This window comes from Delphinapterus leucas, chromosome 9 (genome assembly GCF_059928025.1).
Source record: "Delphinapterus leucas isolate spDelLeu-1000000601 "Yukka" chromosome 9, BTC_Dleu_Yukka2, whole genome shotgun sequence".
Classification (NCBI taxonomy): Eukaryota; Metazoa; Chordata; class Mammalia; order Artiodactyla; family Monodontidae; genus Delphinapterus; species Delphinapterus leucas.
The window spans coordinates 35,692,537-35,719,511 of NC_143137.1; positions in this window are offsets into that span (position 1 = coordinate 35,692,537).

Here is a 26,975-nt window from a genome sequence, read left to right on the forward strand (position 1 = left end):
TTATATCTATATGAATGACATGACCATAGCTATTACCATGACAATACCAATTACTAACATTCTTAAAAACTTGTACAATTTTAATGAAGTAGTGAACTTGACCTTTCACAGATTTTCACCAATAACTTTTTCTACAACTTTGAATACCTGTAGTTATAGATACCAAACATAGTTTGGTCACGTTTCAAATATACAAGCAGAGAGGAGATATTTGATTTGTAGGAATTATTTTAAAATGCTGTTTTCAGACCACTTTATTTTTAATATATATCAACTATTTTTTAAACACATGCAAAATTACTTGAATACTTAATACTTTCCCTTTGTTGTCTAAGAAGGGGTCAAATTGGCAATCTCTGATTCTGACTCTCCCAACATTTCCTGTGAACTTGTAAAAAGAAATAAGAATGCTAAAATCCAGAAGGAACTTCTATTTTAATAAAAATACCAAGGAGTTAATTAAAAAGCACAAATTTGGCTTGCACATTCTCTGAAACACAGCAGTCCACTAGCCAAGAACTAGGTAGATAGAAATTTTAGCTATTCTATTTTCTCTGGATTTCATCTTAAAATAGATATTTGGCACATATCTAAACAGATGATTGGCTCACTTACTTAAAACTGCATGAATACTGCTTCCACAAAGATTTGGTTTACTCTTGCACTCACCCACACCTCATTATTACTTACACTTCTATAGCTATTCAGATACTCTGTTTGCCAATGAATGGCGTAGAAGTTGGCTAGAAATGGCATTTTTGGATGGTTCGTCTCCTTGGGTGAGGGAAGAGCCAGAAACCTGGGGACAACAAGGCATGATGGGAGTGGGAGATTTTCACCTGCTGTACTGGTTCAAAGTGCCCAAGAACCTTGTCACGTGGACAGAAGAGGATTAGTGGCATTCACTAAAACCATCGGAACAGTTGTGCAACTGACTAAGTATTTTTAAAAGTTTTTGAAAGGAAACCTTAAGCTGTAAAATCATCACTTACTGAGAATAATTGCCATCTAAAACTCAGGATTTAAAACAAAGACTAAAGTTGAAAATGGAGGGAGGGTAGATAATTTTGTTTTTAAATGGCCACTAATTTCATCCTATCATACAGGGAGATGTTAGAAGATACTGTTTTATTTTTGATTTGGATAATTTAAAATTTTCATATCAAAGCATTTAAAAACCATTGAAGTAGTATAAACATTCAGAAAATCATAGAGAGTTATAAAACATCCATGTGCCTACCACCTAGATTAAAGAGATTTTGTTATATTTGCTTCAGATCTCTTCCTCTTCCCCTTCGCTTTATTTATTTTTTAAAATAAAACATTAAAGAAGCAGTTCATGGTTCTTTGTATCCCTCCCCTATCCGTTCACTCACCTCCCTTTCCAGTTTCCATCACAATCCTGAAGTGTAACTTGCCTGCCTGCATTGTTTCTTATGGTTACCAAACATGTTTTCATCCTTCACCAAAGTAGAAAACTGATTTATGTGTTTTAAAATTCTATAGAATGTATCATGATTTATGTATCATTTTAAACAATACTGAGTGAAAAATGCAAACTGCAGAATTATGGAAATCCTACAGCAGTTAAAATGAATGAATCTGACTTATGTGTACTAACATAAGTAAATCTTAGAAACATATTACACAGTATAAAAGCTGGCTTTTGTAATAATCTAGTGTTGATACATATAAATCAAATTTAATAACTCTTGCAGCTGTGTGGTTTTCTGCCATATAAATAAACCACAAGTTATTTATCCAGTTTTATTTGATAAAAGGATATTTAGCTTGTTTCCAGCTATTTTCTATTACAGGTAATTATATAATGGACATCTTTGTACACATCTCTCTGTGTGAATACATCTTCAGTGTATGTACCTAGTAGAAGATATGTTGGAACATTTTCAATTTTTATGGCTATTTTCAAATTAGGCTTTAAAGGTGCTGTACCAGTTTATACCAGTTATATATAAGAATCCTACGTATGAGTTTACAAACGTATATTTCCCATATTAAATTGGTGTATTTGGTTGTTGATTTTTTTTAAGATATATGTTGCAGGAGTTTTTATATGATCTGGATACTCCAAATTTATCTGTTACATATTTTGAAAATATCTTTCTGCTATCTGTCTTATATTTTCACCATTTCTTTTGTGTCTGTTTTATTTATATCTGTCAGTAAGTCTTTTTATAATTTGTGTTTTCCTGTGCTGTTTGATAACTTTGTACTCCAAAGTCTTAGATATTTTTCTATACTTTCTTCTAGAATTTTTAATTTGTAGTTTACATTTAGGTCTTTAATTAGGGAGACAATATGTCCCATTTTGCCAGAGTCTCAAATGTTTTAGAATTTATCCCAGATATTTCATTGCATAGTGAAGTATTATGATAATAGTTGCCTTCAAATAACCCATTACTTCTTTGGCAGACCTCCTCTTTAGATTTCCAACTTCTGCCGTATGTCTTGTCTGGTAAGTCTCTTCAGGTGTAGTGGTAGAATTCAAACTTTAAGTCATGATTAAATCTAAGAGATGACCAATGATAACTCTCTCTCTTTTCCCAATCTTTTCCAGGTGCAATGATACCAACTTTTCCTTTTCCTGGGTAGCATGGCAATGAAGTGCTCTCTGACATAAGGAACCAAGAACAACTGACTCCTTCCAGTGCTTTGTGTTTGTAAAATATTATACTCTATTGTCCTTGCTAGCCATTTGGTGCACCAGCCAGTTGTTTCATGGCCTGTGAGATGCACAGTGTCCTCAGGCTGTCCATCACTGGGTTCAGTGGAGATTATATAATAGGTGTTTGCAAAATATATGTGTGGAAGATAGAGGCTGAGAAGTCCTGCTCTAGTGTATGTAGAGAGTAGTCTGCATTCTCTTGCTTGAGTGGCTTTGTAATTTATTACATGATATAAACCTACAACTATTTGTTTGTTGTTTGGCTTTTAATTTTTCAGTAAACCCTTTTTGCATCAGTGAGCTCAACATAAAAAGTACATATTTAATAAAAAGTTAGGTATTACATTTCTGTTTCTCAATAAATTTGATGATGAAACATATGATTTGCAGGATAAATGTGTTAACATTTGCCATTCACTATAGAGACCCTAGTAATAACACCAACCACGAGAAGACCAGGAGATGTAAATCTGCTGAAGTATCAAAATCTACTTAAAAATAAATAAATAAAATAAAAAAAAATAAAATAAAAAAAAATAAAAAATAAAAAAATAAAAAAAATCTACTTAAAAACTGAGTAATCAGAAAAGACTAAAGATGACAATTTAAGATGTGTAGATGCAGAAGGTGGATTATGTTTCACTCTACAAATACTGATTTTTCATTTAGATCAAATGACTATTCTTCTAAATTAATAACTCATTAATTAACTCATCCTTAAGCCAAGTTTCTTCATGTATGTGTAAAAAGTGCATCAATATCTGTTAATGTATTTAATTGGCAGAAGTAAAATTTTGCAGGAGTTTTTTCTTTCCAGTATTATCAAATGCATCAAGTAGAGAATCAGTTAATTTAATTTGAATAACATCTTAATTTTTATCGTGTTATTGAAATCGAATTGAAATTTTGGAAATTCATTCTGTCTGAGGCAAAGCATCAGATCTTATTTTTACTACTATTATAAATTCAGTTAAAATAATCAATAGCGAATATAAATAATATTACTCATTTGTGATAATAATCTGAAGACAAATTTTTGTGAAGCACAGAGCAATGTAAACAATGTTCTTACTAAATTAAGCACACTGTTGATGGGAATGTAAAACAGTGCAGTCTCTATACCCGAAAATAGTATAGAAGTTCGAAAAAATTAAAAATAGAATTACTATATGATCTAGCAATTCCACTTCTGAGTATTTATCTGAAGAAATGAAAACACTAACTTGAAAAGGTATCCTCATCCCATGTTCAATGCAACACTATTCACAACAATTGAAATATCCATCGACCAATGAATGGATGAAGAAAATATGATACATATATATGACAGAACACTATTCAGCTTTAAAAAGCAAGGAAATCCTACAATATGCGGCAACATGAATGAACCTGCAGGGCATTATGCTAAGTGAAATAAGCCAGTCACAGAAGGAAAAACCCTGCATAATTCCACTTACATGAAGTGCCTAAAATAGTCATACAAAAAAACCCAGCAGAATGGTGGTTGCCAGGGATTGAAGGGAGGGAGAAATAAGAGTTGCTGTCCAACTGGTTTAGTTTCAGTTACACAAGATGAGTAAGTTCTAGAGATCTGCTGTACAGCGCAGAGCCTATAGTTAACAATTCTGTATTGTACACGTAAAGAGTAATTATATTGTGTGCTTACTAGAATAAAGAAGCTTATAAAACATTAAAAGTAGACTACGATTAGTTATAGTGCAAAAATAGCTGAATGACAAAATGTCATGATGCAAATATTGAATAAAACAATACTTCAGACTGTCAGTACATGATTTCTCTCTGTTAACCATCATTAAATGGATCTTAGAAATATTAAAGCCTTTGAATACCTATTTCAATCAAACTAGATGTCCTAAAAAGATATTTAACTTTAATATAAATTTGTCTTTTAAAGTTTGGTTATATTTTATTCAAAATCTTTTGGAAATCTTTAATCAAAGTATTCCACAAAGGAACACTTCAGGTTTTGAGGATCTGGGCAAAATGAAACTAGTAAGAGCAGCTTGCAAATAAGCTCATCTTTATAAAATCTATGGTAGACCAGAATAAATGAGGCCTCAGGTGGCATACAAGATTTATTTTTGAATTTATGGAAAGAATATTTTGATAAAGCTCCTTTTTAAAGTTAGATGTACAGTTGTCCTTTGGTATCCATGGGGTATTGGTTCCAGGATCTGCCCCAGATACCAAAATCCGCAGATGCTCAAAGTTCATAGTCAGTCCTTGGTATCCAAGGCTCTGCATCCGAGGGTTTAACCAACCTCAGATAAGTGTAGTACTGTATGTATTTACTGGAAAAAAAATCTGAGTATAATTGGACCCACACAGTTCAAACCCCTGTTATTCAAGGGCCAACTGTATTTATATTATCTGGGAATGAAATAAAACTGATAAAATCTACAATTTTGCAACTTCTTAATTTCCTGAACATTTCAAAATATTCATAAGTTGAAACAACTTGTTCCATAATTTAAAAGAATTTGACAAACAAAAATACTCCCAATAAAGGTAAAAGGATAGCATCCAAGAAAATACTCAGGCTAAATTTTTTCTACGTTGTAGTAAAAACAAAATACAAAAGAGGAAAAAAAATGAGCGAATTTAGTTCTTTGGTTGATCCACTAGGTAAACTGTTGCACATACAAAAATGGGTTTATTTAACATGCTAAGAAAGGGACATCATTTTGACAGAGTTTTAGTCTGACTCAAAAAGGGGGTCAGTTAGGGAAGAATATTTATAGTATTTCAAGAACTGGAGTCAGTCATGGATGGCTTTATGGCAGAAGTTAGTAAGCGTTGTATGGTCTGGGCAGAGATTTGTCAGCTCCGTAAACTAGGTGACTCGCTGAAGTAGTCAGTGGTCTTTGGAACATATGGATCTGGGTGGTATTACTGCTACTATTACCTGAGCTTGACACATGAATTCCAAAATGAGCTACTACATTTTATTTGCGCTTAGATTATGTGTGTTGCAGATAACAGTTTGATACAGTTTATCTGTTAGCAAGTCACAGTTGTTTTCTTTTCCTTTTTCAGGTTGTCATTTTCTGCTTCAACTCTCATTTCTACATCAATGAATATACATCTACAGAAAAAATTTTAATGACAGAATAATATTCCAAATGTTTGAATGAACCACACCTTTTAAACCAATCCACTATTGTTTTGGACATAGATGATTTTCATTTTAATCTTAGGTATTACTTATCCTTCTACATATATCAGTGAGTACTTGCTCAGCTATTTCCTTAAGACAAATTCCTAGAATTGGGGTTTCTAGGTCAAAGAAAAGAAAATTTTTAAAAAGGTCTCTGATAAAAAACTATCAAAGTACAGTTGGCTCTCCATATCTGTGGATGCAGAATATGTGGATAAGGACTGACTGTACTACAGTGTTTTATATAAGGGATTTGAGCATCCTCGGATTTTGGTATTCGTGGGAACTGAGGAACAACTGTACTTTCCAGAGACTCTGCACCAGGTGAGCATGAGTTTTTGGTTTACCTCCACTAGGTCAAGGATGATTAATTCATTTATTCATTCAACAAATATTTATTTAATGTCTATTATGTGTCAGGTACTGAGTAATACTAGTGTACATGTTTTATGAATCACGGTGCTAGAGAAGTTGGGAGAGCTTAATGTGTGCCCTTAGAGCGTGTGGTTCCATCTCACTCAGTGAAGTGTGAAGGAGTCTGGCTACAGCTACCTACCAAGGCAGGATGAGGAGAGAGCCATAGGGGAGCAGCTGGCACTTCTACTAATACTGACTAGGACAGGGTGTCTGATATTTTCTGTGAGCCGTATGATGCTGAAGAAGGCCAAGAGCTGTCTTGAAAGCTGAGAGGACCCTAACAAAGAAAGACTGGAGGCAAACTACTGGACGTAGGAACAAAGCCGAGAGGGAAGTGGGAGTTGTATGCAGGCAGTAGGAGAGTGACTCACGTGTTTCAGGGAACTATGTATACAGTACAAAAGTCTGCAAAGGGAGTCTCAAAAGAACCCACAAAAACACCCCTTGAGTGAGAACTGGCATGTGATGCCTGACATAATAAAGAGTACCACCAGCCAAGTTACAATAGCACCAGTCTCAGAAGTCTCTATCTTTTCTTTCAATTCTTCTTTCTCTAAGGCTGGAAGAACAATAGGAGGAGAAGTGAAAAACTGACCATGCCCCCACTCTTCACTATGTGTCCCCCAGCTGAAAGTCAGGCCTAAGCCAGGGGAGGGAAACAGCTTTGAATTGGATGAAAGTTTGAAAGTTTAATTTAGTTTAGGCTAGAATTTTTGTTACCTGAATTTGAGGCGATACCTATAGCTGGGAATGAATGCCAAGCTACAGGATCTGCCTGAGAAATAGCCAAGGGACAGTTGAGATCTAGCAGAGAGGACCCCTGCAAGCAGTAAATAGGTAGAAATAAAGCTGTTTTATAGTTGTACTTTAACAAGTTTGCTCTGTGCAATGAACTGGCTAAATAGGCACTTACAATAAGATCAACAACTCCTACTGAAGTAAGGTCAGCTATGTCAGCTATACAAGAAGGGTACTAACCTAGATTTCAAAGCCTATGAAGGCTTCCTGTGAAATGTAATTTTGCAACTTAATTGAAAGTTGAAAATGCAACTGAAGGAATTCTGACTGTAGGAATTGGCCACTTATATCATAGGCAGTGAGCAACCAGCATTTCAGGGGTAAGAAATGTATCCCTTCAATGCATTATTTCACTTCCAAGAATTTCCAGATGTATAACAACTCTGAAAAGTGGCCCAGGTGAAAAAATGGTCAAAACTTTTTGACTGTGGCATACTCAGCAAGAAGTATAGGAACATAAGAGGCCCATGTCACACTGCTTCTCAATACCCAAAGGTCCAGTTAACAAGAATAGATTAGGTCATCCACCTTCTTTGTCACCCCGACAGTGGTCCTACAGTAAAAAAGAGTAAATGCATCATAGGCCACCTGCTTCTTCAACTCCTTCCTCCTAGTGTGGGAAATAGAATATGAGCAAGGAGTTACCACCCCCCTCCAAAAAAAAGAGAAGGCTGTAGAAGTGAACAGTAACCCACACCTCCCAAAAAAAACGGCTGTAGAAGTGAACAGCGACTGGATGTTGAAGGGCATTATAGCCCATATTTAAAGAATACAGACTATCTTCAGGGCAACAGGAGCTACTAAAAGATTTTAAGCATGAGGGCTGCTCTGGCTGCAATGAGAAAATTGAATTGGAGGTAATATCAGAGGCAGAATGACCACGTAGGAGGTTGTAGCAGTAATTTAGCTGAGAAATTAGGAGAACCTGATCTAAGGTACTAGGAGTTAGGGACATAAGTAACTGGACATGTAACTGGAAGTAGACTAGCCAGGACGTAAATGGCAAGCTGGATAGAGAGAAAGTAAGAGAATGCTTGGTGGCAAGTCGCCAAGAGGGCCCTGCTACACCTTACTAAGCCTGTGGCACGTAGTCAACAGAAATCATAAGGAGGAGGGCATACATAAATTTTAAAAATAGTAATCTCTTCCACATGTAAACACAGCCATATGGTGCCTTGGAATCTGACACAACAGAATACTACCACCCTTCTTCTGTTGAGAGGGTTAAGAAGAGAAAAAAGGGAAGATCTCTGAAAGATAGAGAGAGGGGATTTCGATGGGAGTATAGTTTAGAGAGAGGGGTTGTTTGGGATTATTATTTTCTCTGTAATTCTTTGTTAGTCCTTTAGGTTACCTGCTAAAAGGTATATTAAGCTGAAACCAGTGGCTTGTTCCAGGAATCATGTCATGGCTAATTTTGCATTAAATTCTTTACTAGAATTTCTTGAACGCCATAAAATAGCTCTGGGAAAGGGAGCGGGCAGGGCTCCACACACTGTAGGTGTGGTATGGTTATGCTGCAAGAAGAGACCTCAGAGTAGAGGTCACAGTAGTCCATGGTGTTGATATCTGTCAGCAGTGACCTGTGATGCTCTGAAAGTATGTGATATGGGAGGAAAGAAGATGGTGAAAGGTATTGATAAAGGAAGTTTGTACTCTGATGCAAACACTAGCATCAGGATAAGTGCTATATAAGTTTTGACTCTAATACCAATAGCCACTTTATGATTATCTCTTTAGAGACTGCATGAATTAAGCAAAGATGGAGGGGGAGGCAGGGGGGGCTAGTTCAGCTGAGTGCTCTCACTGATGAAAAGCAGGCTCTGGTCCTGTCACCTCAGCTTCAAATGCTTCAGCTCATCTTAGGTTGAAGGGCCAAGGTTAGGCTGGAGATATTTAGGTTATTTCCTTAGTTTGTGGTGAGACTATAAAGAACATCTGAAGAGATGACTGCATATGTCAGTTGCTCAAGATGCCTGAGAGTACTAACAGGAGATTAATGTTGGTCCTGGGATATGGAAATGCTCTTTTACTTTTTAATCAAATAATTGATTGGGTTTGATTTGTTCTTTTGATTTTCAGGGGTGAAAAAAAAAGAAAGTCAAAACATGTTTATGGTTCATTTTCAATGAATGGGAACAATGAACTTAAATATTTTTCTCCCTGCTTTTAAGTTAAATTTTAAAATTATAAATTTACACAAACATGGACAAGCTTTTTTTTTACTGTGCATTTTAAATTAGATAAAAGAGGGAATCAAAATCTTTTTATTCTGCAAAGGTGATTATAGGAGCTTAAATTTAAAATTTTATTATTTGTGAAGAAGCAGTTCACCCTGAGGCTCCTATCTTCTTATGTCTTTGCCTAAAAGTGAACAAGCTCTGAAATTATTTTTAGGTACAATCTGCAAATCCTGATAAACACAATGACTAAGCAAAAACATGCATGAACAAGCAAATAACAACAACAAACGCACATGAAATAAGATTTCAATACTCCAGAAGTAAATTATCTTACATGTCTTGGTCTATGACTTTTCTAATCATCACTTCTGTTAATAAAATATTTTACCATATAGTTACATTACAGCTATATTTCTTTGAATATGAATAGTTTTAAAGTCTCTGAACTCTGTCCTTCACACCATACATATTATTTTCTTTGGGACATCACATTATTTACTTCAAGAAAGAGTCATTTAAATTTTTTTTATGAGATACACTGAAATGATCTGTGATTCATGACTCATGATTCAAAATTCTAACATCCTCTGCCTACATTGTGTAAAATCTTAAATCACCCAAATATAACATCATACGTTGCCAGTTGGTTGTGGATTGATATTTTCATTCCTCCTCTCCAGTCTCTATCCACTGCCCTTTGCAATGCTTAAATTTGTTGTTGAAATTGTTTGTAGACACCAATGATAAAAAAATATATAGAATTTGGAAGAGATAGTGATCTAACTGCTAGGCATCTTTTATGATTGATCACATATTCCTATCTGTTTATAAACATTACTGTAGGCTTATTATATTCTCAATTGTTCACCAGGTAATATGTATGTGCATAAGAAATTAAAGGCATGACATTGATCCTTCAGTTGTTTAACATTTTATTTGTAAAACAGACTAATACACAAAGACAATTGTGTACAGTGCCAGATATTATACCCATATATCAATATCTAGGTTGAAAATTGTGCACTACAAGTGTAGGCACTGAAAAGAGAGAATGATCAATGAGGGCAAGGGAAATGAAAGGTGGCTCCATTGAGAAAGTGAGGCTTAAAATTGACTTTGAGGAATGAATAGAATTTACACAAGGAGAGTGACAATGGTTTTTAAAGCAAGGAACCAAAGAAGTGCAAGCCATGCTTGTAGACAGGTGAAGAAACATGTCTAACTGAATTTCAGGGAAACCAGTTGTAGGGACAGTAGGAAATAAGATGAGGTAAAATGAGGCCATATGGTCACATTGTTGCTGACTCTGAAAAACAGAACTCTATTATTTTTATCATTCAACTCAGTAGACATTATGTACCTATGTGGCAGGCAAAGGGAATATTTGAGAGGCAGTGTGGGATAAACAAATAGTTTGAAAGAATCAAAATGGTATATAGAACAGTTATTCTAGCATTACTCTGCAGAAAATAGGTGTTTATAAAGAAATAGTCATGTAGAGCAAGTTTTTAGAAGGAACAGAAACATTTTAGGGTCCCAAATAATGCACTGTACTAATCAGGATGATTTGTCATTTTTAGACCATTTGCAGGGTCTCTAACAATTTATTCTCAGTTCTGAATCATCAATGTTGCTCTCAGACTGCTCTCAGTTGCTAATTTGTATGGTGAGTTATGCTTAGAAATATATGCTAGTTTTCTTCTAGGGAAGGCACCCTGGCCAACTATTTCTTTATCTGCGATTGTTCAGCTGCCATATCCTCTCATTCTCTAATTTATTTTCTCAAAAAAAAAAAAATAGAGGAGCATTCTCTTTCTATCATTGAGCTAACTTCAAGTTTCACTTATGTTCAGGAATATTTCTTTTATAATAGTACAAAGCTTCTCAAAAGAAAATATAATGTAAAGAAATATATTTCCACAGTTGGTGAGTGTCAGGATGAGGGGAGAGTGGAAGGCGCTAGGGCATATCTTTATGCTGCTAAGGCAGAAGTGTTTGAGATGCTCAAAAGATGAAGTGACAATTCAATCCTTCTTCAATTATTCTATTGCTTTTCCTATAAATAAAACTAGGAATGCAATCAAAAATTATAAACGTAATATAGCTACACAATTGCCCATTTTTTAGATGAAAGCAGTTTAAAGTATCATGTCTGAAGAAATTTGCTGTGGCATTCTTCAACAGTGCAAATATATTCTGTATTAGTGATCAATATTTCTTGATATTACAGTGACCAACTGGGCATCTGTGGGTTAATAATAAGAAAATAATTTTTAAATGACAGTATAACATCTCCTGAGATACAGCCTTAGAGGTTAGCAGGTGATGAGCTAATTTGTTACAGGAAAGAATTGCTTTCCATTTTCACTCACCTGGGAAGATGGGTCAGAGTAATTGGACAAGTCTGAAGTCCCTGGGCTTTGCAAGGGGCATAGGTGAAGATATAACTTGTGAAAATTGGAGGCTAATTATCTTTCAGCTATGAAATAGTGACAAGATGTTTTATTCTGCATCAAGCCAGATTTTGGGGACAGCTTAATGGAGTTGATAGTAAATAACACATTTTTAAGAGTTTATAAAATCCCCAGATTATTCTAATTTGAGTTATAATCTCTGATTTGATTGGGAGATGTTCTTGTAAAGTACAAAACTGGTAAATTGAAATGTCTGAAAACAATGCACTTGCTTTAAAAAGACTCTCCAGCTTTTAGTAATTTAGTAACCTCTGCATGAATAAACTACGTAAATTGGTGCCATTTTCATAGGCTAAGTCATAGATTACTCACTACATTGGATACTGCAAAAAGGAAATAATTTTTGCTACCATTCTTCAGGATAGTCTATAGGCAAGAAGCAAAAGATGAAGCATCATTTTCATTTAATGTCTGGCCAAAGGACCACCAAATGAGGCATTATTATAGATTTTTACGAAGCTGAGTAAGTGAACTTCATAGCATAGTATAATGTATAATGAGGAACCATAAAGTAGATTGGAAATTCTGTTTCAAATCATGTTGGTCATCTTAAATGTTCAGAGAACTAATGAAGCCTTTTAAGGATGAGAGTTCCATTTAGGATGACAGAAAGGGTAGAAAAAGTTTACATAAAAAATAATCCTGAAACTAATCTAAGTTTTACAATTACATTTCTTTTATAATGAGACAAATAGCTAAATTTACTTTGACATAATTTGGCTTGGAAGTGACCAATTTGGGTATAGTTATTATCTTTGTCCTATACCTGTCAAAGCAGTGACATATCATTTAAAAAAGCATAATCTGCTCTTGGAACCGTAAATGTCACCATGTCTGTTATTGACTGCTTCTCAAGTTGAAATTACCTTTTCTGCTAACTTCTCTGTGGTATTCGTTGAATTTTTCTGACATTCACATAATTCAAATATTATGCATAGAGGTAAATATTTTTAAAAATCATGTTCTTATTAGTATGAAACAAAATTTGAGATCTGAAATGATTAATTAGCCAGAGGGTCAGCAACTGAAAAAGTGGAAGCAGTGTTAGGTTTATTCTACCACATTTACATAATCAGATAGCAAGTATTAATAATGTTATTAAGGTCAGTCATATAAGTGAGACTCTACCATGAAGGTAAATGTAAGAATAATGAACTCAAAGCTTCTCAGTCTTAAAGACTTAATTTGCATTACGTAAACAAGTCACATGGTTGTGCCACTTCATTTGGTTTTCTAAAGTGTAAAATCTATATAAATGCTATTATCACTATTCTTCACCTATCTGATTGGATGTGATGTGATTAATTTAGGAAGAATTCAGCTTAATCATCAGTTCCCTGGACCCTGTGGGCTCCCAGTCCAAATCTGCCTCAGTCTCTTAACCCTAAGTAGGGGAAATCTAAAGATCTCTGGTTTTATAACTCAGCATTAAATCACAAATCTGCTGCAGGTTTTGTTCTTTCTTCTTTAGTTATAATAATAGATTCTCTATTTTATTCCTTGTAGGTCTGCTCAAAACTCTGGATTCTTGGACTTCTCTGGTGGCACAGTGGTTAAGAATCTGCCTGCCAATGCAGGGGACACGGGTTTGAGCCCTGCTCCAGGAAGATCCCACATGCCACAGAGCAACTAAGCCCGTGCGCCACAACTACTGAGCCTGTGCTCTAGAGCCCACGAGCCACAACTACTGAGCCCGTGAGCCACAACTACTGAAGCCTATGCATCTAGAGCCTGTGCTCTGCAACAAGAGAAGCCGCCGCAATGAGAAACCTGCACACCACAACAAAGAGTAGCCCCCGCTCACCGCAACTTTAGAAAGCCAGCGCCCAGCAACAGACACAATGAAAACAAACCAAAAAAAACCCAAAAACCCCTCTAGATTCTTAAACTACTCTGCATAATTCTAATTTTACACTATATATCCAATGTCACTTCATACAATACTGTCATAAATTATAATCGTATTACCATAGCTATCCTTTTATACTGACTGCTATTGTATGACATTTTCACAACATCTTTGTCTCATTCAGTAAAGAGAACATAAAGTAAATATGCAAAATCCACAACTTGCCTGTAAGCAACACAATAGCTAGTTAAAATACTGATGAAAAAGGTTAAAATATATTCATCCTATTAAATAATAGCTTACTATCATGAGTATAAAAAAAGACACTAATAATTTGAAAAAAGCCCGATTAAAAATAGACAAAGAATAATAAAAGTAATTGATAATAGAAAACTACAAAACCACTGAAGATATATTCAACTGTGAATGCTTAGTTGGTGAGGGTTTTTTTCTTTTTTCTTTTCTTTTGCCTTGTTTTTTTTAAACATCTTTATTGGAGTATAATTGCTTTACAATGGTGTGTTAGTTTCTGCTTTATAACAAAGTGAAGCAGTTATACATATACATATGTCCCCATATCTCTTCCTTCTTGCGTCTCCCTCCCTTCCACCCTCCCTATCCCACCCCTCTAGGTGGACACACAGCACCAAACTGATCTCCCTGTGCTATGAGGCTGCTTCCCACTAGCTATCTATTTTACGTTTGGTAGTGTATACATGTCCATGCCACTCTCTCACTTTGTCACAGCTTACCCTTCCCCCTCCCCGTATCCTCAAGTCCATTCTCTAGTAGGACTGTGTCTTTATTCCCGTCTTGCCCTAGGTTCTTCATGACCATTTTTTTTTTTAAGATTCCATATATATATGCGAGCATATGGTATTTGTTTTTCTCTTTATGACTTACTTCACTCTGTATGACAGACTCTAGGTCCATCCACCTCACTACAAATAACTCAATTTCGTTTCTGTTGACTACTTTAAAAACTACCTAACTGGCTCTCATTTCCCCTTCCAAGCTCTGCACAGAAACTACAGCTATATTTAAATATGTAAATTGGATTGAGACTGTACTCTACTTAGAGATCACTCAGTGACTTCCTATTGTGCTTAGAATACATTCTAACACATTACTGTGACTAGAGTTAAGGTTGTAAAAAATTAATAAACAGAAACCGCAATTAAATAGAGTCAGGAAACCAGAAGGGGGAGCTCTTAGGCCCTGCAATGATAGCAGATCCAACAGGAAGAAGAAAGATTCCTCTTCTTTCCTGGAAAGGACTCAGCCAATGAAAAGCCATGGGCTCTAGGTTTACTAGAGACCTCTCAACTTTCTTTACTTCTCTATAAAAGTGTTCTCCTTCCCTTGCCATGTGGGAGACTTGCACGTGACTCGCCATGGCTGGAGAACCTGAATTGCAAGTCTCTGCTGATCCCAAATAAACCCTTTTTTGCTAGAGAAATACCTGGCAGTCTATCTGTTTCAGCTCAACATTTTGGTGACTCACATGGGGACCAGAGAAGACCCCCAAAGGCTCTGGGTCTGGTGAGCAAACAAGTGCAGGACGCACAATTGAGTCCATTACTGCTCCCTGCTTTTCTCACTGACCCTGGAGTTTGAAGGTACATATTTCTTCTGGATCTGAGCTCACACCCTCTTTGCATTTGAAGCTCTCCAGACTTTATTTGGAATCTACTTTAAGGTTTTGTCTTTCCAGTTAAGGCCTTGTTCTGTATGTGAGTACTCATTTGGCACTTCAATCTGATTTTGAGTTGAGACTGTTTCAACTGGAGCTAGCTGAGGAGCTGTTGGCCCATTCCGTCAGGAACAGGGCTGCTTCACTGAAACCGTGCTGGTTCAACTGTCAGCCCATTCCTTTGGAACAGGAGCTGTTCTCTGGAAACTGGCTGGAAAAGCCTTTGGCCTGGTGCCTCTAGGACCAAGCTGTTTTTCTTAGACTTGGTTAGGATTAGCTTGCAAGCTGTTTGGATTGAGCTGTTTGAGCTGTAAGCTGTTTGAGCTGTTTGAAAATTATTCTTTTACTCTAGAGGAAAAACTGAGAAATGGGATCTAAGTTATCTAAATATTTTGAGGACAACACCCCTACAGGGACTTCGAGCAATTTTAATGTTTGAAAACCATGGTCCTTCTGCATGTGCATTCCTAACTAATGGATGACCTGACTAAAGGCAATTTAGACTATCAATGGACATTATGGGGAACTTTTGAAATCCCCAAAGTTAATTTTCTTAAAACTGAATTGGAATACAATAGCTCAGAGATTTCCATAACTGAATGGTATCCCTATTTCAATGGGTATTTTGAGGTTTCCAAGTGTTGTCAGGAGCCTGTAATCGCCTCTCTGCAAAATAAGATTAGCAAAAGCAGGACAGATCAAGATGGCAGAGTAAGAAAACATGGAGCTCACCTCCCTCCATGAACACATCAAAAATACATCTACATGTGAAACAATTATCACTGAAAACTGGCAGAAGGACTCCCATACAACCAAGGCTGTAAGAAAGATACACACGTAATCAGGTAAGAAGGAGAATAAAGCTATCAAATCAAGGCATATGCCCAAGAGAGGACTCAGAGGAAAAAGGGAGAATACACATGTGGACACCTGCCCTGGAGAGTGAGTGGTAAGAGCCACAGACTGGGCACCCCAGTCCTGGGGTCCTAAATGGGGGAGACGAGACCCCTTGATTGGTTGGAGGACTACTGGGACTAACAAGAGGGCAGTGAGATGCCTGGACTCCATTTGCGAAGAATGTGCACAAGCTGGCTACCCCCAAGGCCGGATGGAGAGGGGTCTACTCTAGCAGCTGTCAGTTTCCCACTATCACCTTGGCATGTGTCCCAGCCCAAACAGAGCAAAAGCTCTGGCCTCGCTCACTCCATGTCACAGCATGTCACTGGATCTGCGGTGGCCTCAACCTGGTCTAAGACTAGACCATGGAACACAGAAGAGACCCAGTCCCTGAGTGGAACCTGGCTGGGGAAGCGACAGCCATTGAACTTCCGTGCTTGAACTTGTCAGAACCTGCCCTGTTAAAATTAAGCCTTCTGAGGATCCAGAGGCTAAACCCTCAATTGTTTTATATTCCCTAGACTAAAGCTGAACTGCAAGCATAGTCAAAGATTTTCCCAAAATAACCAAAAACTCCTCACAGATTTGCTGACGAATTTAATATAATCATTCAAACTTATCAACCTGGATTCTCTAACTTATATCAGCTAGTTCATATGTTTTTCATGAAGGCCAGGCCCAGCATTGGATGAAAACCACCAATTGGGAAAATCTGAAAGGTCTCTAGAATTACAACAGGAGACCAGCTTGCTAACTTATTTGATCAGGCTCGAGCAATCCCTAGGTGACTTCATCAAACAATTCCTAGGGCTTTTCCAAAGACTGTTAATTGGAACAAATTTCAGGCTTGTATAAAAATCTAATGAAACTGTTCATGACTATTACAATCAACTTTAGATTGTATTTTTAAAGAATATTCTGGTCTTCTTTCAGATTTTAATTCCACCTGGGTAATTTTAACTCTATGCTTATTAATGGACTGAAAATGAGACCTTTCCCTTCTAGTAAAAAGGACCAGGATATAATATAAAACTATGTCCACTCCATATTTAGTTTATCTGGCAAACCAGCTCTCTCACACTGTAGATAAATCAGCCAAATATTACTGACAAAATTCTTAATCTTCAACTCCAGCAAATGAAGGTTCCTAAACGAAACCAAAACTCTCCTAGTTTCTGCTATTATTGCAAAGAGCCAGAACAATGCAAAACAGATTGTTGCAAATTTAAGTACTTAAGGTGGCTTCAGCCCTCTAACCAGCCTTTCCTCCCAATTTTCAATGATGAGGCTCTGAGGGACTACAGGGTCTCTTCTCAATCCTTCCTCTTAATTGGCTTGGAGAAACAGTTCTCCAGATTGGGGATGAATCTCTTCTAGTCCTAATTGACACTGAAGCCACATTGCTGGTACTTAACCCCACTCATATAAAAAAGCCCCTGCCTTAGAGTCCTAAAACAGTTTACCTAGCGGGGATCTCTAACGAACCACAAGAGTACCCTATCTCTGAACCTATTCCATTTTGTTTAGGCTCTTTGAAAGATACATACACTTTTCTCCTTAGTTCCTCTGCCCCTATCCATTTATTAGGCCAAGGCTTCTTAGAGAAGTATGATGCTGGAATTTCTTTCTCCCATAAGGGGGAAATAATTCTCGAATTTGACAGTAGTCATCAAAGTACAGGTATACTTCGGAGATATGGTGGGTTCAGTTCCAGACCACTGCGATGAAGCAAGTATAACCATAACGTGAGTCACATATTTTTTTGGTTTCCCAGTGCATATAAAAGCTGTATTTACACTATACTATAGTCTATTATTGCATTATATCTTAGAAAAACAATGTACATACCTTAATTAAAAAATACTTTATTGCTAAAAAATGCTAACCGTCATCTGACAATGCAGAGTTGCCACAAATTTTCAACTTGTAGAAAAACAGTTTCAGGCCAAAGCCACCTAAAGCACTTAAATTTGCAACAATCTCTTTTGCATTGTTGAAGCACAATAAAGCAAAGTGCAACAAAATGAGGTATGCCTGCAACCAACCAGGTGAATTAAAAGACCCTTTGATGTCTTTTATTTGTTCCATCTCTGACAGTATTAAAGCAGATTCTGGAAATACTGATCATTTGTCCCTATTAAATCAGCTACCACTTTCCTTATGGGCAAAATCTCCAACTGATGTTAACCACATCACAATTCACAGGGTACCTCCCATCAAAATTCAAAAAGACTCCCCACAAAACTTCTTCCCAGAATTAATCAATACTCTATAAGTAAAGAAGCTCCTCAAGGCATAAAGCCCATAATAGAATAAGACTCAAGGCCTCATTACCCCTTGTACTAGCCTTGTAACACCCCCATTTTACTGGTGAGAAAACCGAAGGGCCAAGGGTGGAGGTTTGTCCAGGCTCTCTGGGCAATAAACAACATTGTCGGGCTTCCGTGGTGGCGCAGTGGTTGAGAGTCCGCCTGCCGATGCAGGCGACACGGGTTCGTGCCCTCGTCCGGGAAGATCCCATATACCACAGAGCGGCTTGAGCCCATGAGCCATTGCCACTGAGCCTGCGCATCCAGAGCCTGTGCTCTGCAACAGATGCCACAACAGTGAGAGGCCCGCGTACCGCAAAAATAAAAAAAATAAACAACATTGTTATCCCTGGACACCCTGTTATTTCTAATCCTCGTGTATTACTAACATCCATTCCCACCAGAAGTAAATTCTTTACTGTAATTATTTATGCAATGCATTCTTTAGTATTCCAGTTGATGAAGCTAACGGATACCTTTTTGCCTTCACTTGAGAAGAAAAATAATTCACCTGGACAGTATAGCCTCAGGGGTATACTGAAAGTCTTTCTTATTTCTCATAAACCCTGAAGGCTGATCAGGATGATATAAAGTTTCCTAGATGTTCTACTTTGTTGCATATATGTGGATGATTTGCTTCTTTGCTCTCCTCCAGCATCCTGACAAGAAGAGAGCATCCACTTGCTAAAGCTTTTACTCTTAAAAGGGCATAAGGTCATCAGAGAAAAACTGCAATCTCCCCATTATTTAGGGCATCTAATATCAGAACAAGGGCTACACCTAGATCCAGATAGACATCGTGGTGTCCTAACTTTCTCCAAACCCCAAACTAAGCACCAATTGTGAGGTTTTCTCAGGCTCGTTGATTATTGCTGAAATTGGATTCCAAATTTATCTCTTACAGCCAAAGCTCTGTATGTTTTATTCAAGAATAATAACCCCAACCCAACTTTACGGGAAGAACCAGACGACAGCCTTTGAGACCTTAAAGGAGAGTTCGATGAACCCACCTGCCCTTGGGCATCCCAATTATCAGATTCCTTTTTTTCCTTTTTTGTATATGAAAAGGAAGAGAATGCCCCTGGGGTTGTCACCCCAATATATGGGGACTATCACTGAGTATTATAGCCAGCAACTGGACCCTGAGGCGTGGGGATACCGCTGTAGCTTTAGACCCATTATGGTCACTGCCCTTTTGGTTAAGACCACTGAGAAAATCATTGTGGGATCCCCCTTTAACCATTTTTGTACCTCATGCAGTAAAAGCTCTCCTAAATTCTCATCATGCTCAACATTTTTCAGTTGCCTCACCTCCTAATGAAGTCCTTTTGTTAACTGCTCTTCACATAACTCTCTTACATAATAACCTTAACCCTGCTATTCTTCTCCCCTCCATCTTTAATGCTGACAGACAACCTCCTGACTGCTCATGATGATTTGCAGGAAATTCCTTTTGGCAACGCTGACTTCCCACGGTTCACAGACAGTTCTTATTTAAAAGGTGACAATGGCAAATATTGTGCTAGGTATGCTTTTGCAAGCTCTTTTGATGTTGTTGAGGCAGCATCTTTACTTACGGGTAAAGGCTGAATTATACACTATTACACAGACTTGTACTTTAGCCAAGGACACAACTGCCTATATTTATACTGATAGTAGATATGCTTTCAGAGTAGCTCATGATTTTGGAATGTTGTAGAAGCAACGTGGTTTCCTTACTTCCATCAGAAATAAAATTTTAAATGGCCCCTATATTCAGGAATTATTGGATGCAATATTTTTACCTGCCTCTCTAGCTATTATTAAGATTCTGGGGCATTCTAAACTTGATTCTATGGAAGTTATGAAAAATCATCTTGCTGATATTTCTGCAAGGAATGCTGCCCTTAAAGGGACCAAGAGCAGCCAAACCTCTGTCATGGTTCAAAGGGTATTTCTGCAAATGATAATTTAGAAACACTAACTAGAGACACCCAACAATTGGCCTCAGAAAAGAGAAAACAGGACTAGAAGTTCAACAATTCTTGGTTTGATAAAAAGATATGGCTTAGGTTTGGACCAAATAACAGCCAAGTCCCACCGAAGACTAAAATTCTCACTCCTCACCACTGTACATGCGTTAAACCACTGATCTACTGACAAAATGATAGTCTTCATGAATCAATATTTGGCAGGGGAACATTAATAAGACTACAAAAAATGCCTAGCTCATCTGTCTGATGTGTCTGAAGTACAACCCAGGGAAACCTGTTCACACTATTCTCAGACTTTTTAAACTGCCTAATGGACAATTTGACATCTGGCAAATGGATTCAATATAATTTCCTCTGTCTCATGGATATCAATATGCTTTAGTTACGGTCTGCATGTTTTCTCACTGGACTGAAGCTTTCCCTTCAGGTTACTGACTCTTCTGTGGCTAATGTCCTTTTGGAAAAAATGATTCCTTCCTAGGGAACTCCTCTCAAACTTCATAGAGATCAAGGAACCCACTTTACTGGCTAGATACTTCAACAAGTCTACACTGTTTGGCTGGTTTTACAACACTTTTACTGTGCTTACCACCCTCAATCCTCTGGTTTAGTCAAACACACTAACAACATTATTAAGACTCAGTTGGAAAAATCTGTAGAGGCCCTCCAAATACACTGGCCAAAAGCATTGCTGTTGGTCCTTCTAAATCTCAGATCCGCCCTTTTGGAACCCATGAATTCTCACCTTTCGAGATAGTCACAGGATGCCCAATGCACTTGGATTCTACTTCTTTTGACCCACAACTGATGGATAAAAGGAGAGATACTACAATATTGCAAAGGCCTTATGCTTCTATTAAAAGTAACCATGCTTTTGTAAAGCAATCTTTTCATAGTGCGCTCTCTGGAGACAAAGACCTTAAGCATCACACCTTGCAACCTAGAAATTTCATCTATCAGAAAAGACCCTCCAGAGGAACTTTCTTCAACCTCCCTGGAGAGGCCCCTATCAGGTACTGCTAACCAACCCTAGTGCCACCAAACTCCAAAAAATAGACTTTTGGATTCATGCGACATACCTAAACAAAGCACGGAACTCTGACCAGATCTGCACATCATTTGGTGACCTGAAAGTAAAGACTTCCCAGAATTGAACTGATGACATCTGATAAGACAGCTTTCCCAAGATATCTGGACCAGGTCTGCTGGAAGTTTGTCACCAAATCTTTGATGAAGACAACACTTCAGATGATCTCCAGTGTCTATGATCTTGATAACATATGGACTTTAGAAAAAAAGTGCCTGAGAGTTATCCCTCGTACTCCTCTTTGTTACTCAAATGTGACCTCAGTAGGTTTCCAATCTGTGTACTCTCTTTCTGATGTGAGATGCTACACCAAGGAAAGGTCCTTCCTGGCATTAAGGGACAAAAAGCCACTGAAACTAGAAAACCTCACTCTTGATCGGCTATGCTTTCAGAGAAAGATCTTGGTCAAAAGGGGAAAATGTAAGAAATTAATAAACAGAAACTTCAATTAAATAAAGTCAGGAGACAAGAAAGGGGAGATCTCATGCTCTGTGATTATAGCACAGCCCAACAGAAAAAAGAAAAACTCCTCTTCTTTCCAAGCAAGGACTCAGCCAATGAAAAACCATGAACTCTTTGTTTACTGTATCCCTCCAACTTCCTTTTGCTCTCTATTCGTAGGGCCTGGAATGGCAATGAAAAGTGAATTAAGTTGGATTGTAAGGAAAAATATGGGATAGTGAGGACTGGAAAGTTGGGAGATATATGCAGAATCAAAAGAGGGCTGCTGCTATTTAATTCCAACTGAGTGTTCTCATGTGGGGCTGCTGTCCCATGGTTGACAGATCTTTTGACTTTTTTCCAAGGGAAGTCAGAGATCATAATTTTATAAGAAATATCTGAATTTGTAAATATTGGCATTTGATTAAACTGTTTAAAAAGCTGTAGAGGTACAAAAGAATCATCTACACCCCAGATCCAGATGTTAACTGTGGTGTGAGACTTTTAAAAATCTGGAATTGGGGGGAAAGGCTCTGATGAAATGGTACACAAGACCAATAAGTTTTGATGAGGGTACCAGAAAGAAAGAAATTTGGATTATTTAATTTTGTTCAAAGAGAGCAGATCCAAGGTCTTGAGCTTTATACCAAATGATTCTGTTTGGTTTTTCTAAAGTAATAAAAATCACACATCCTCAGTACATACATAGGCCAGACACTGTTCTAAAAATGTTACACATATTTACTTAATATTTAAAACTGCCTCAAGAAATGGATACAATTTTTGTCTCTTTTTATTGATGAAGGAACTGAAAACCAGGTAAGCTATGGATGTGCCCAAGATCCCACTTCTAGAAAGGGATGGAAATGGACTGCAGGCGAGTGTGCTATGAGGCAAAAGAGCACTACAGGAAAGAGGGTATGAGACTGATTAGGCACCATGTAGTTTTGCCTAGGATCTGACTCACACAGCATTCACTGATGATTACCAGTCCCAGTAGCCCATTTCTCGGAATTTCAAAGCATCACATAATGGGCCTGTCCTAGCTTTAATAGTAAATAGGCCAGCTTGTATGCTGTCTAGTTCTGCAAATGCTTATATATATTGTCATCTTTCTTCCTTCATCTTCAGGCTGTCCACACCAGCCCAACTGTTCCATCACCCGCCCCCACTTCTGTCTGAGGGTGTTACTCCATCCTCAAGGAGTGTGGCAACCAACACTGAAGCAGAAGAATGCGATGACATAATGGTGATTGTTTTTTCTTAAATCAAATTTACACAGAAAATGCAATGCCAGCAAGTACTCTTTCAGGTCACAGCTGTTTCATAGTGAGTCATCCATCACTCTGAGGACTATCCCACATGGACCAAAGTAATGAAATCCCACGCACCAAGGGATAAATAAAGTTACACTAACTCAGGAATGCCTCCCATCAAATATTCACATGAAACTTTTACACAGGTTAGGTGAAGAGTATGCAGCATTGCTGCATCAAAGACTATGAGTTTTTTTTTAAGGAACTCTGAGAATATGAGAATTTTGAAAATGAATGATTTACCTCTGCATAGAGAGTACTGCATTCTACAAGAGCTTTGGAAAATTATATACTTTCCTTTGCCAGAAAGATAAAAGATTCAATAAATTAAATTGCTTTTAATAGGACCCAGCAACACACCCTTAACAGGCCCAGTAGGAGAAATAGATAGCTGTCAAATAGTAAAATTCAAATTTGGTCCAAAACTTCTGACATTCCTGGAATGTATCAACAAATTACCTGTCATGGAGCCTGAAATATCTATTCTATTGGGATAAGGCATCATGCCCATGAAATAGTAATAAATGGTCATTAAATATATTAACACAGATTGACTTATTCTCTTGAAAAAAGGAAATCTTTGGCTGGGGCATCAAATGGAGATCTTGGATAGCCCTAGGCATTGGACATACTGCCAAAAGGAGAAAGGATATCACCAAGAGAAAAAGAAGATGCCAAATAAAACTTCTCCATTCTGATACATTTGCCCAGGGCTGGTCAGGCTGCCCTGCTATTTTCTTGGAAAAATAAAATAAGACAAGCAAAGAAAGAGAAAAGAAAAAGAAAAAGTAATGATCAAAAAAACAAACAAAAAACACTACCATTAACCAACCAAACAAAATAAAACAAAACTCAAAACACGAATGGCCAGTATGTATTTTAACTCTTGACCTGTAATGTACATGTTACCAATTTGTCTTGCAAGGTACCTGTGTAGATCAGTTTTGTCCCTGACTTTGAAACTAAGAAACTTACTGGAAAGCTTTCACACGACAAGCATTTATTTCTCTATCACCTCCCTGTATTTTCTCTATCAAAAAGTACTGATTCAAGCTCTTCTTAAAACCATCCCAAAAGAAAGATCCCTTATCTTCTCTGGCACCCTTACATTGTTAGATGATTATCTTAAAAAAGTAGTCCTAATCCCAAAGCTTCTCCATGTTAATTCTGAAGCCACAGAGTAAATAAATGAAGAGGGTGAACTAATACTCTTGGCCTCACTAGACGGAAAGATGCCTTACAACAGAAGCAACCTATAGACCTTCCTATTCATCTGGCATAAAGTTTATGTTTAATAACCTAGAGCAATGCTGCACAGTAGAAATATAATGTGAGCCACATCTGTAATCTAGAATTTTCTAAGGGCCACATTAAAAAAATAAAGCATATTTATTCTTAATATTTCAAATTTTATTTTACATAAAATATTTTATAACTAAAGAAAATATTTTAATTTTTATTTATTCTATCTAAATCAACTTATTATCATTTCAACAGTCAACATAAAAATTTATCAAGTTGATATTTCACCTTTTTTCATACTAAATCTTCAAATTCATTGTTTATTTTACAAAAAGCTCATCTCGACTGTACACTAAATTTTCAATGGTTCAAGTGAACTGCAGTCCTATGAAAGCAGTAAAGTTGTGTTTAATAGAAAAATATTTTTAAATAATTCATTTTTAAAATTTAATTATAATTAAATGAAATTGAAAATTCAGTTTCTTGGCTGCATGAAGCACATCACAAGTATTGAATAGCCATTTGTTGGCTACCATAATGGGTAGTATAGACTTAAAGGATTGTCATGTTGAAGTATTCACATGAGGTAAACACATTAGCACTTCCCATTAGCCTTACTAAAGAAAAACATTGAAGGAAGAACTCTAAACCAAATCCAAACCGTAACCAAAATGAAGCACTTCTGTGGGAGAAAATATCTGTCAGAACAAAGATCCTTCTGTATGACCCATCTTGCATAAAGAAATGCAAATTACACTAGCTTTTGATTTAGATAATATGTGAATGTGAGTTCCTCCACGTATGGTCTGGAGAGTCAACATCGGCAATACAAAAGATTTGCTCTTGAAAATCAGACTAGACCTTCATATTCTCTCTCTGACACTCTGGGTTTGAATCAAAGGAAATTTATCTGTAAATGATAATAAAAACATCAATATGTTTGATATTAAAATAAAGGGGTGGAAAAAGTTACAGTGTCATTTATAATGCCCAAATATTTAGCTTAATCATGTAATAATTTACTTAGATTTTCAAAGACTGAAGATAGCCATGTATATATATCACTGCTTCAGTGACAATAATATTGGTTCTTTCACCACATGGAGAAATAAATATACAAACGTGTTCAGCTAATAAAGTTTCATTAGCCTATATACAATACTTTCTCCCCTCTTAAAAGAAAAGCCCTTTTTGACACAAATCCCTCTAGCTATTTCCCTATTTCACTACTTCCCTTTATTGAAAACCTCCTCAAAAAAAGTTCTGTAACACCACTTTCCACAAATCCTCTCCTTCTATTCTCTCTTACTCTCTTGAACCCACCTGAATGATTTTCACCCCTATCACTTCTCTGAAACTGGTCTTTCTTTTCAGTAACCTCCATATTGATGAATCCAATGATCAGTTCTTAGTAAGACCAGATCTTATTTAGATTATTTGTCTCTTTCCTGAAACTTTTTTTGTTTCAGAAGAAACACAATCTCCTGAGTATTCGTCTGTCTCACAAATTCCTTTACTGATTCCTCCACTTTCCCCCACACATAAACATTAGCATGCATTAGGACTGAACATAGGATTCAGTCCTTAGAACTGTTTTATATATACAGTCACTTGCAGGATGATTCCATCTAATTTCAAGACTTTGAATATTATCTCTTTGTGGGCAACGCTAGCCTTTACAGCTCCAGTCTGGAACTTTATCCTAGATCCAGGCTCATATATCCAAAGGACAGGCTGGCTTCTCATTTGGATGTCTTAAGGCAACTTTTTTTTTTTAATTTTAATAATATATTTTATTTAATATTATCAAATATTATCATTTTAACATGCAATCAGTACAAAATTTATTAACATGATGTTTTTCATTTTTTTTACATTAAGTTCAAAATCTGTTGTGTATTTCACACTTACAGCACATCTCAATTTCTGCCAACCACATTTCAAGTACTCTGTATGTAGCTGGTGGCTCTTGTATTGGACAGCACATGTTCAGAAATACTGTATGAGCAAATGCATGTGAACTTCAAAGTTTTCTGCAGAAAATGTTTCATTTGATTTTTCTTCAAGAAGTTTATGTATTTACTGATTCAGTATATGTTGTCTTTTATAGCAGATTCCACAAATGAAATGGGTGGTTGGTCTCTGTTCCAAATACCTTAAACATTACTCTTTGTTTCAAGTTTCCTCATCTATAAAATGGAGATATAATAGAAGCTATCCTACTGGGTGTCATGAAGACTGAATGTGTTAAAAAAATATGTAAAATATATATATAAATTAAAGCATTTAGAAAAGCACCTGGCATATTGTAAACATGCAATGAATATTGGTTATTATTTCCTTCTTTCCTGATTCTTTGACAGAAGTATACATAATCAGTGTCAGCAGCAGAAATGGAAGCTTGCAGGCTTTGTAATGACTAAAGTAATTAA